Here is a 10,674-nt window from a genome sequence, read left to right as displayed (position 1 = left end):
CACGTTGATCCCCTGGTAAGTGGAGACAAGCTCTAAGATATGCGAAAGTATGCACTAGGAGGAGGCAATAAATAAGGGTTGGAATGTTGAACTAAGAGGAGTTACCAGGGTATAACTACAACAAGAAATCATAAGAAAGTAAGACCATTGGCAGACAGGATCCAGACTGTCTGAAACTACAGAGAAGGCCTTCTACAGTTGTGAGTAATTGTATGTGCTGTCTTGACTGTTTAATAAATTCATTCAAAGCTGACTTGTTAACCAAATCTAAATTTAAGAGAAAGCTATTCATTAAATATATAATCACAATTAAAATTCCTATCCATTATTAGTCATTTATTAATTATTGGTTGATTATCAACACAAGAAATATGTAAACTACAGTCACTGAAAGACTGTTCTCTACACTGGTAATGTCTGACCTTTCTGTATTATGCTGTTTTATTGCTAATCAATAAAGTGATTGAGCCGAGGTATCTGAGGTCTCATTAACTGAAGACAAACTTAACCAGCAACCATCTCAAACCACTTACAAGATCACATTTCTAGCTGTAATGGGAATGGGGCCTAATAGTGACTGGATTTCATAAGGATGGAGGACAGTGTCCCAGAAGTGTGAGGCATTAAGGGGAAGTGACTACAGATCAAAGAAGAGATGCCTTTCTTTTCATTTCTCAATAGACTGATTTAACAAAAGTAGCACGACTTTACACTGTTAACTCTGTGTGCTATTAATTAAACATGAATGCCCAGTGAGGGTGGGTGTGCCTATTATGAAACAGTGAGTTTGTGTATTTCTTTGGTTGTGCTGGGGACTGTTGTGACACGGTAGTTCACAACCAAAACACCCCCATGGCTCCTAGTACTAAGGAACACATTGCTTTTTCTCTGGAAGGTTGTGGGGGTAAATCCCTTGTTCCTGAAGAATTTCTAAGGGGATCCATTTTTGCTCAGCTGCCTGCTCCCTCCCTCTCCCTGGGAAGAGCTGGGATCTGAGCCCCGCTTCTTTTACCCGTCTGCAAAATCAATTCTTTCTTCTTTCATCAACTGCCATGACGTTGTTCAGTCCCAATAGCCACATCAGAGCAGACCAGTCGTTCAGCTAGTCCTGTGTCTGACAGCGGCCAACACTACACACTTGGTTGGAACGTGCAGGAAACCCCGTAGTGGACAATTATGGGGAAATGTGTCCCTAGCAAAAGTTTCTGCCTAATCCTGTCAACCAGTTGTTGGTTTGTGCCCTGAAACAGATTCCTCATCTATACATTATATATTAGTTCAGCTAGTGTCACTCTGGAGGTTCTCATTATCTCTGTTTCTATCTGATCCTTTTTCAAAATTCCATGAGTTCCAAGTCTCAGTGCGATCTAGTGGAAATGATTTCCATACGTTTATATATCTATATTTGAGATAATCTGATCTCCTGTATATCACAGGCTATTACATTTCACCCAGCTACCCAATAACCTCTGTTTGCCTAAAGAACACCTAGAAAGGCATCCAGCCTTGATCTGAAGACCTCAAGAGAAAGAGAATCCACCACTTCCCTCGGAAGTTTGTTCCAGTGGTTAATCACCCTCACCTTTAAAACTTGGGAATTTATTCCTAATTCAAATTTGTTTTGCTTCATTTTGCAGTCATTGGCAGTGGCTCTTCCTCCATTCCATTAAACAGCCCTTTAGGACCCAGCATTTTCTCCCCTTAAAGACATTTAAATTGTAATCAAATCACCTCATCTCTGAATCTTCTTTTTGAGAAGCTGAACACACTGAGCTCTCTAAGTCTCTCACTGCGAGGTATTTTGTCTCGCCCTGTGATCATTTTGTGGCTCCTCTCTGTACCCTCTCTCCAGTGTTTCAATATGATTTGTAAAATGTGACTACAAGAACTGTACACAGTATTATAGTATCAGTCTCACCAATAAAAAGCAACAGAGGGTCCTGTGGCACCTTTGAGACTAACAGAAGTATTAGGAGCATAAGCTTTCATGGGTAAGAACCTCACTTCTTAACACGGCTACCCCTCTGATACTTAGTCTCACCAATGTGATACACAGGAGTAAAATCACTCTCGCCCTACTTATTACTCCTCTGATTACACATCCAAACATCACATTAGCCCTTTTCGCCACAGGATCACACGGGGAGCTCATGATCAGCTGTCTGTCAACTGTGACCCCTAAATCCTTTTCAGAGTCACTGCTTTCCAGGATACAGTCGCCCATTCTGCAGCCAAGGCCAGCATTCTTAGTTCTTAGGTGGATGACCTTGTGTTAGACCCGCAATAGAGGTCTCCCTACGGGATGAGGAGCAAGTAGACACTGGATGCAGTGTTGGTATATAATACTCTAAATGCTCTTTATTGATTACAAAACAAACTTTTCTCACTCCACATTCATACCCCAAACATACTATACCAGAGTCCAAAGGTCAGAATAGTCCCAAGGGTCAGTTGAGGTTCTTTCCATCAGGAGAAGATCATAATATGCTGGGAGCCGGCAAAAACCACATCTATATCCACCTGGGGCTCTGGATCAATAAACGATTCCAATTTAAAGAAAGCATAGGCAACCATTTATAGTGCATTCTGTAGCATCGGTTCTTTGCCTTTGTTTACTAGGCCTTCTACCCACACAATTCCAAAGAGACAATCCTGGGCAGGCAACCATGATCCAAGGCGTGTCCTTTCCTCCAATTCTTATACAATTTTATATCAGTCCAGCTGGTGTTGTTTCCTTTTCTGATGATTTTCTGTATTTTTCTCAGAACATAAGATTTGTTTTTTGCACAAATAGTTCTAATAGTCCTTGACCTTAAGTTCTTGCTTCAGTTGCCAACTTTCAACGCACGTATTCATGTCAAGCACGTGTCATTCATACCGGGCCTCAATAGCCTATAACATATTACATGGTATATGAATCACAATGTGTGTGTGTGTGTGTGTGTGTACATATATATATATCCCAACACTTGTATTTGGCTGTATTGTTTGTTTGGTTTTCCTTGAATGGTTATTACCTGGCAATAAATAAATTTTAGGGTTAAGCTGGTTGTTTCCCTCCCTCTCTCTCTCTCTCTCTCTCTTTTGTGTTTTTGGCTTCCCCATTTGCTCTGCAGCAACACTCCTCTTACCTAAGCTAAAGATCCCAGCAGTGCCGAAAAATCCTGTGGGGTTTTCTCATCAAGTGGGTTACTACCAGAACAATTGTAATGGGAAAGTGGGGATAGGGACATGCTGAACCTGTGGCATAGGAGTGCAGCAACTTGGAAATGCTGCTCGACCCAGCCTGCTGAGTCCAGGGACATATAAGGGGTACGCTTGGGAGTGCTGATTGATCTGGTCCACTCAGATACGCTCTGTTAATGTGTGTGTTCATCTGATTCTGGGGCTGGAGGAACCCAGCCCTGGGGAACTTCGGTCCTGCAGGATAGCTCCATTGGGAGGGGACTTGTAGAAGGGAGAAGTAGAGCTCCATATAAGAACACAAGTGACACAAGCAGTACATTGATAGAATTACAGAACCGCCCCCCCCCCGAAGAGTAACCCTAATAAATGAGCGTACCCCAAAGTAACGGGCAAATCTGGGAACACTGTTGTTCTTCGAGGTGTGTTACATGTGTCTATTCCATGATCCACCCTCCTGCCCTCTACATCGTAGTTTTCTGGAAAGAAGGAACGGAGAGGGTGATGGGATGGCTGGGTGCCTTAATGACAGGTACTGCTGAGGGGAAATTTTTCAGCAACTGTGCTTAGGGTGCACACACACCTAGAAGGAATGGACATGTACAACACATCTCAAAGAACAACCTTTACAGAAGGTTAGTAAACACTTTTTTAAAAATTAAAGCAGAGATTCTCACATGATCACCTGACTCCATGAGCAAGGCTTTAAGAAAAGCACCAAATATTGCAAGAAGGGATAAAATGGCTGGATATGGAAACAATACACTCGCCTCTAGACACAGCAACTTCCTCAGGGATTCTAGCTTCCTGCACACAGTATCTTCCAGCTCTGCATTGCAAAGTGCAAACCAAATCCCATATGTAGACCAGGAGTCAGCAGGTTTCGTGTGCCAGTAATACATTTTGATGTTTTCAGAAGGTCTCTTTCTATAAGTCTATAATATATAACTAAACTAATGTTGTATGTAAAGTAAATAAGGTTTTTAAAATGTTTAAGAAGCTTCATTTAAAATTAGATTAAAATGCAGAGCCCCCCGCACCTGTGGCCAGGACCTGGGCAGTGTGAGTGCCACTGAAAATCAGCTCGCGTGCCACCTTTGGCGCGCGTGTCATAGATTGCCTACCCCTGATGTAGACTGTAAACTCTTTGAGGGCAAGCACCTTGTCTCCTTATTTGAGGAGTGTCCTATGGAGACCAGGAATTTCTCTCCTTTCTAGTTGAATAAGCACACTCTTTGGCCTCTGTAAAAATAACAGATGAGAGTTTTCTTTTAATCAAAGCTGAGATTCTGCTGTAATCACATGACTCCTGGAACTGGGGCACTTAAGTAGAGACATATATTGTCTTTCCCGTATTTAGATGCCTCCCAAAATCATTAATGTATGCCAAGTTGCCTCATGCCCTTCCAGACTGAAAAGTGGCTAAACCTAAACCTCTGAAAACCAGGGAATACAAAGTGAATGCCAAACATGCCAAGCCCTTTTGGTTGCTGTTTTCAAACTCTTATTAAACGGAAGTGGGGAATGTTGTAATGATCTGTGCAGATAGCACCTCCACCAACAGCTGGTGCATCTTTGTCTTAGTGTTAAGTTGTCTTGTTTTCATAATGTGTGTTGTCCTGGTTGGGAAGGGCAGGGTTAAGGGTGGGGAGGCCACTCATCCCGTATAAAACTGGATGGTACACTTTTTGAGAAGTTTGTCCTCTTTTCAGTACTGGGACAAAACCGGACATGGTTTTGTCTGGTTTTGGATGAGGGACAATGTTCTGCCCCCTCTGACTCTTAAAAAATGGCACGCCAGTGGGGACAGGGCATTCTTAAAAATAGTGTCCCCCATGTGGCGTGACTTTGCACTCACCATGAGTAGAGGTCACACCAGTACGGGCAGGGTGGGTATGCTCTTAAAGATGATGTCCCCCATGTGGCGGGATCTCACACTCATGTTGTCCCCCCAGTTTCTGGAAGTATCAGAGTGTTTTCTGTAGGGTTGCCATCTTTCTAATTACTGCTAACTCGACCCCTGAAGCCCTGCCCCTGCCCCACCTCTTCCCCCAAAGCCCCACTCCTTCTTCACCTCTTCCACCAGGCTCCACCTCTTCTCTCCCTCTTCACTCAGGCCCTGCTCCCTTGTCTGCTTCTTGCCCCCCAAGGCCCCACCCCTGTTGCTCTTCTTCCCCCGCCTTGCTTGCTGAATTGTCTCCACCTCCCCTCCCCCCCATCAGCTGGGCTCCCTCTGCTCTGGGCTGGGATGGCAGCTGCTGCAGCCTGACAAGGAGCCTGCCTGCAGGTAGGAGGTGACCCGGGTTGGCCCGGGTTAATGACCTGGCACTTGACCCCGCCTCGGGGTCATCGGACTTTGTACTGACCAGACACTGCCACGTCCCCGTTTTGACCAGACTTTCCAGTCAAAAAGCTGCCACCTGGCATCCCTAAACAGCACCTGGACACAGAAACCAAAAACCGGACAGCCCAGGTAAAACCCAGACAGGTGGCAACGCTCATCCTCTGGAACACGTGACCTGTCACCTTAGTTCAAGGTCAGAGGAAATCTGTCTTGCCTGTGTGTGTATCGGAGTTGGTAGTTGCAGTGAACTAATAAATGCTGTGATTTCTCTGGCTTACCTATTACAGTATCTCTGGTGAATTAGAAGAAACAACCACAGAGGTGGTCAAATAAACCCATGAGCGACGAGTTATATGGGCCTGTGGTGTCCGTGCTCCAGCAAATTCAGGGCCTGGGGGACCGGCTCCACCAATGTTTGGGGTTGGGTCTCTCCTCCGCCCCCGCCTGCTGCCCCCGTGCACTGCCACGGAGCGTCCCTGCCTGTGCCCTGGGCAGCGGGCGGCTGCCCTGCTACTCCGCTCCCTTGCCGCCGGCTACAAAAGGGAGCGGCACCGGCAGCAGGATGAGGCGGCGGCACACGCACACACACACACACACACACGTGATGGCAGCCCCCTCCCCCTGGCACCCACCACAGGGAAGGTGAGGCGAGGGGGCTTCCTGGACCAGAGGGGCCCAGCCCGTAGGAGCATGTGCAGTGACAGTGCCGAGTGACTGTACTGCTGGGGGGAGATGGGGGCCCTGCCCTGGAGCTCGCTGCTTTGGGAGGAGAGGGCTGGGGGGACTGTGGAGTCCTCTCTGGCCCCAGCCCTGGGGCTGCCTGCCTGCACCCCAAACTCCTCATCTCCAGCCCTACCGCACAGCCCTCACCCCCCGCCCCAACCCTCTGCCCAGGGCCGGCTCCAGGCACCAGCGCAGCAAGGAGGCCAAGGGAAAGGGGCAGCATGTCCCTCAGTCCCCCGTGGAGGGCAGGAACTGCCGCCAAATTACCGCTGAAGAATGAAGCAGCGGTGGTAGAAGTGCCGATTGCAGCTGCCCCTGCCGTTTGGGGCGGCAAAAACGCTGGAACTGGCCCTGCCTCTGCCCCAGCCCTGAGCTCCCCTCCTGTACCCCAAACCCCTCATCCCCAGCCCCACCCTGCAGCCNTGCACTTCCCTTCCAGATGCAGGACAGACACACATTCAGCAATTAGACTGACAAGAAAGGGGGGTAATGTAGCTATTTCTTTCTGTATAGTGCTGTACTAATCTCTGATTAACAATCTGAGATTAAATAATTCCAATTGAGCCTGTTATTTTGACAATCTTGAGTCATTAATTCATTTAAGCTCAAAGCTTCCTGTGAAAGCCTCTGAAATAAATAATTTCTTTGGTGCAATTGGTTGAAAACCAACTGTAGTTGACAAGCAGTGGGTCCATTGTAGAAAAGATGTTTCCTGAGTTACGGAAGATTTTTACCCTACTAGAATCTCTGTTCTCCAGTCTCTAGAAACCACCAAAAAGAAAGTCCATCAACTCAGAGACTCGGAAGCGGTAAGAGAACCGCGAGAGTCCATGGCTGGACCCTGAAAGAGAGAAAGCTGTACATGCTTATTTCCTTTTAGTTGCCATTCTGCCTCGTGATATTTACATCCAAACTTGCATTTACACAGCTGTGCCGAGCAGAATGGGGCTGTGGTCCATGAGTAAACCTCCGAGGCACTGTGGTAATAAATACTACATGATATGTACACCTGTTGTAATAACTGGGGCCGGACAGGCCTACCCCGACTGTGGAAAAATGGCTAAAATGTTATAAAATGTTCCAGGCACCTATAACAAATGCTAATGGGAAACAGTTCAAAAGGGAGACAAACAGATTGGGTTACTCCCAACAAACAGGCCTGCTGGTCTAAGTCAAAGAGTGTGTCAAGATCATGTCTGGTAAACAAGAGGAATGTGGGATCAGAAATCAATGCGGAAAGTTTTTCCACCCAGCCAGTTTTAAGTTTGTTTTAGCTACAAATGAAGTGAGTTGTACATTCTTCGCTTTGTTAACCTTTGAAAGGTTTAACTCTGATTTTGCTAGCATCTAATTGAATGAGATTTGTAAATCCTATAACTCTAAGATTGTGTTACGATCGTGTCTGGTAAACAACAGGAGTCTGGGATCAGAAATCAATGGACCAAAATTGGTTAAGGTTAACGTACATACTCTGGCAAACTACCAATTGTTATCCAAGTGTGTTTGAGTTTGTTTGGGCTGAGCATGCAAAGCTGTCTGCTAATGTTCTTGTTTAAAAAATCAGAGGGTTTTATCATTTTGTTTGATAGTTATTACTGGTTTTTAAATCTCTTTTTACAAATGCTTTGTTTCTCTTTTGTGTATTTTAAGGTCTGTAGTTTCCCTAACTGGTGGTAACTTTGAACTTTCAATGTAAAGGCATTTTTAAGCAAAATGCAAAAGTGATAAAATAAAGTGTTTTAAATTGTTAAGTTGCTAATGCAAACTTCTGCTCGGATAACATTTTTCAGCGGAATGGCAGCTTAATTCAGGGCTATACATTGAGTTTCAAACCATCCGCAAGGGCTGTTGCAGCCCTCAAGAATTTTTTGTGATTGGAAAAACAAAACCACGTGTTGGTGGTGGATTTTGTTATGTGAAACAGCGCAGTTCTAGTGGTTCGAATCAGACCTCTGGGAGCGGCTAAATTGTCTCAGTGACTGTGAAATGTTGGTGGGCAAGGCCTGCCGTAGGGTGTACTTTACTACCTTTGGGTGTAGCAAATGGCTCATGGATGCAAAATTGGTTCCAAAGAACATTCACTGGCTGCTTCTTTTTAAAAGTAGGAAATATACAGGGGTAAAAATGACACAAGGGCTAAAATTTCTGCTAGTCAGCAAGTTTAACCACTTGCAGGGCTGGCTCCAGGCACCAGCAAAGGAAGCAGGTGCTTGGGGCAACCAATGGAAAGGGGCGGCACGTCCGGGTCTTCAGCGGCAATTCGGCAGGGGGTCGCTCAGTCCCTCTTTTCCTCTTTGAGCTGCTGCTGAAGTGCCACAAGAGGAGTAGGGGGGTGGGGAGGGAAAGAATTTCGCTCTTTCCCCAATCTAGACTTGGAGGAAAAATGTGACAAGAGCTAGTCTGTTTCTGTTTCTAAAAATCTGAAGACAAGAGACCAACATCAGGTTTAAGTTTATAGGTACAAATCCAATGAGTTGTAAGTTCTTATCTTTATTAGCATTGGAAAAGTTCAAATGTGATGTTTATAGCATCTAATCAAATAAGATTTGAAAATCCCAATTTTGGGATGAGGAATGTGCAAACCTTACAATACAAGCAAGTACTTTCCTCCTCCTCCCCCCCCACCCCACCCCACCTCCCGTTTCTACAACAGCTGGGTTGCGAGTCAGCATGCGAGACAGAACTGGATTTTCTATCTTTGCTGTTCTTTCCTCTCCCTTTTTCTGCGCATTTGTCTTGTTTTGTCTTCACAGAAACGAGATCAGACTTTAACAACAGAAACAGCTCCAGCTCATTTCATCTAACTTCTTCTCTTCCCCCTCCCCTCAGCCGCCCCCCGAAAATGAATGTTGTTACCATCCATAGGAACATCAAAAAGACTGCTTCTCAGGGTTTCCTCCTCCCCTCTCTTGAATACTCTCTACAGCTAAAGGAAAATGGAATAAGGCGTATAGTTGAAATGAAAGCCTTATGTAGTACTGTACATTTCAAATTCCTTAAGGGTCTTGAAAAAGGAACAGTTAAATCTGGATCTGGTACAAGTTCCAACAAAAAGGTTGCCATTAAATAAAATTCTGTAAATTCATATTCATGAGAAAAGGTCCCATCAGAGAGAAACAGTGGGGAAGCTAATAATAAGAGAATGTCCACCTGTCTGGCTCCAACTCAGCTAGCAAGGTTTATTTTTCTCAGGCCCACATCTGGGATCAAAGGGGATATTAAACTCTTAAAGTCCCTGGCCTAGGAAGGAAGGGGGATTGAGCAGGCAGTAGAGGCTAGGGGTGGATCTTTGACGGAGAGAGACAGAGAATGCTTCAGGAGCTGTCTGTCTTTCTCAGGAAAAGGGGTGTCTGAGCTGAGTGGAACTTACCCAAAACTCACAAGAAAAGAATAAAGTTTAGGTAAGACCCAGGTGTATAGGCCTTTTGTTGTTTTATCCCTTTTCTCTGCTTGTTATGTACCTTTGGATGAATAAATAGTGCTTTGATTTTGAAGAAGCCATTTCTGAGTCACTCACAAGCCCCTGAAGAAAAATGGTTTGCAGGTGCCAAGCCCAGGTGGACCTGTTGTGTTAATGTGGTTGGGAAATAAGGGGGCTGCCACCCAGAGATCCAGTCCCAGCATGGTTGCTCGGTGGGAAAGGTGAGAGGAAGACAGGCCTGTCACCTAAAGGGTGCCCTAGAGGGACTAAAAGGGATCTAAAACACAGCTTGCCATTTAGCTGCAATAGTGCGTTTTCAGCTAAATTTTCAGAAGTGGCCTAAGATGTCTCAATTTGAACACCTATTAGTGGAGAGATCCCAAATCAGTGGCCACTTTGCTCCACGGTGGCCTTCGTTTTTCTAAAGCTCTTTTTGGTTCTGTGTTACGTCCTGTTGGGTGACTCCATTTTCTCCTACCATTTCTTTTTCTTATAGACCTGAAGAAAGAGTTGCAGGACTTCAGGAAAATGTTAAGGAAGCGGTGAGTGGCCCCAGGGCAGGACCAGTGTCATAAAAGAGGCTTGTTTAGCCTTTGTGGCAGGGGTGACTATCCACCCTTCACAGATCATCCAGGCAACACTACCTGCTTCTGCTTGCTTGGAGTCACCACATGGAAAGTGCTCTGCTACTGGCTCTGGGGCTGAGGGGCCAGTGCTCTCCAGTAGGAGGCATCTACAGGGTTGTGCTGCTGATACTGTCTTGTATCACAAAGTTTGCCTTGTGGGATCTGTGTCTCTTCTGCTCCTGCATTTTAGCTCACACTGAACTTATTGGGAAATGGCTGAAAAAGGGTACAGAGACACGTGGCATGTATCTCAACAGTAACACCTCTGGCCAATTAAGGAGCAGCATCAATGTGTCTCAGAAAGAGTCCCATCCGGTCTAGTCTTCATTTNTGCACTTCCCTTCCAGATGCAGGACAGACACACATTCAGCAATTAG

Source organism: Trachemys scripta, chromosome 4 (assembly GCF_013100865.1).
Source record: "Trachemys scripta elegans isolate TJP31775 chromosome 4, CAS_Tse_1.0, whole genome shotgun sequence".
Lineage (NCBI taxonomy): Eukaryota > Metazoa > Chordata > Testudines > Emydidae > Trachemys > Trachemys scripta.
This window is presented reverse-complemented; position numbering follows the sequence as displayed.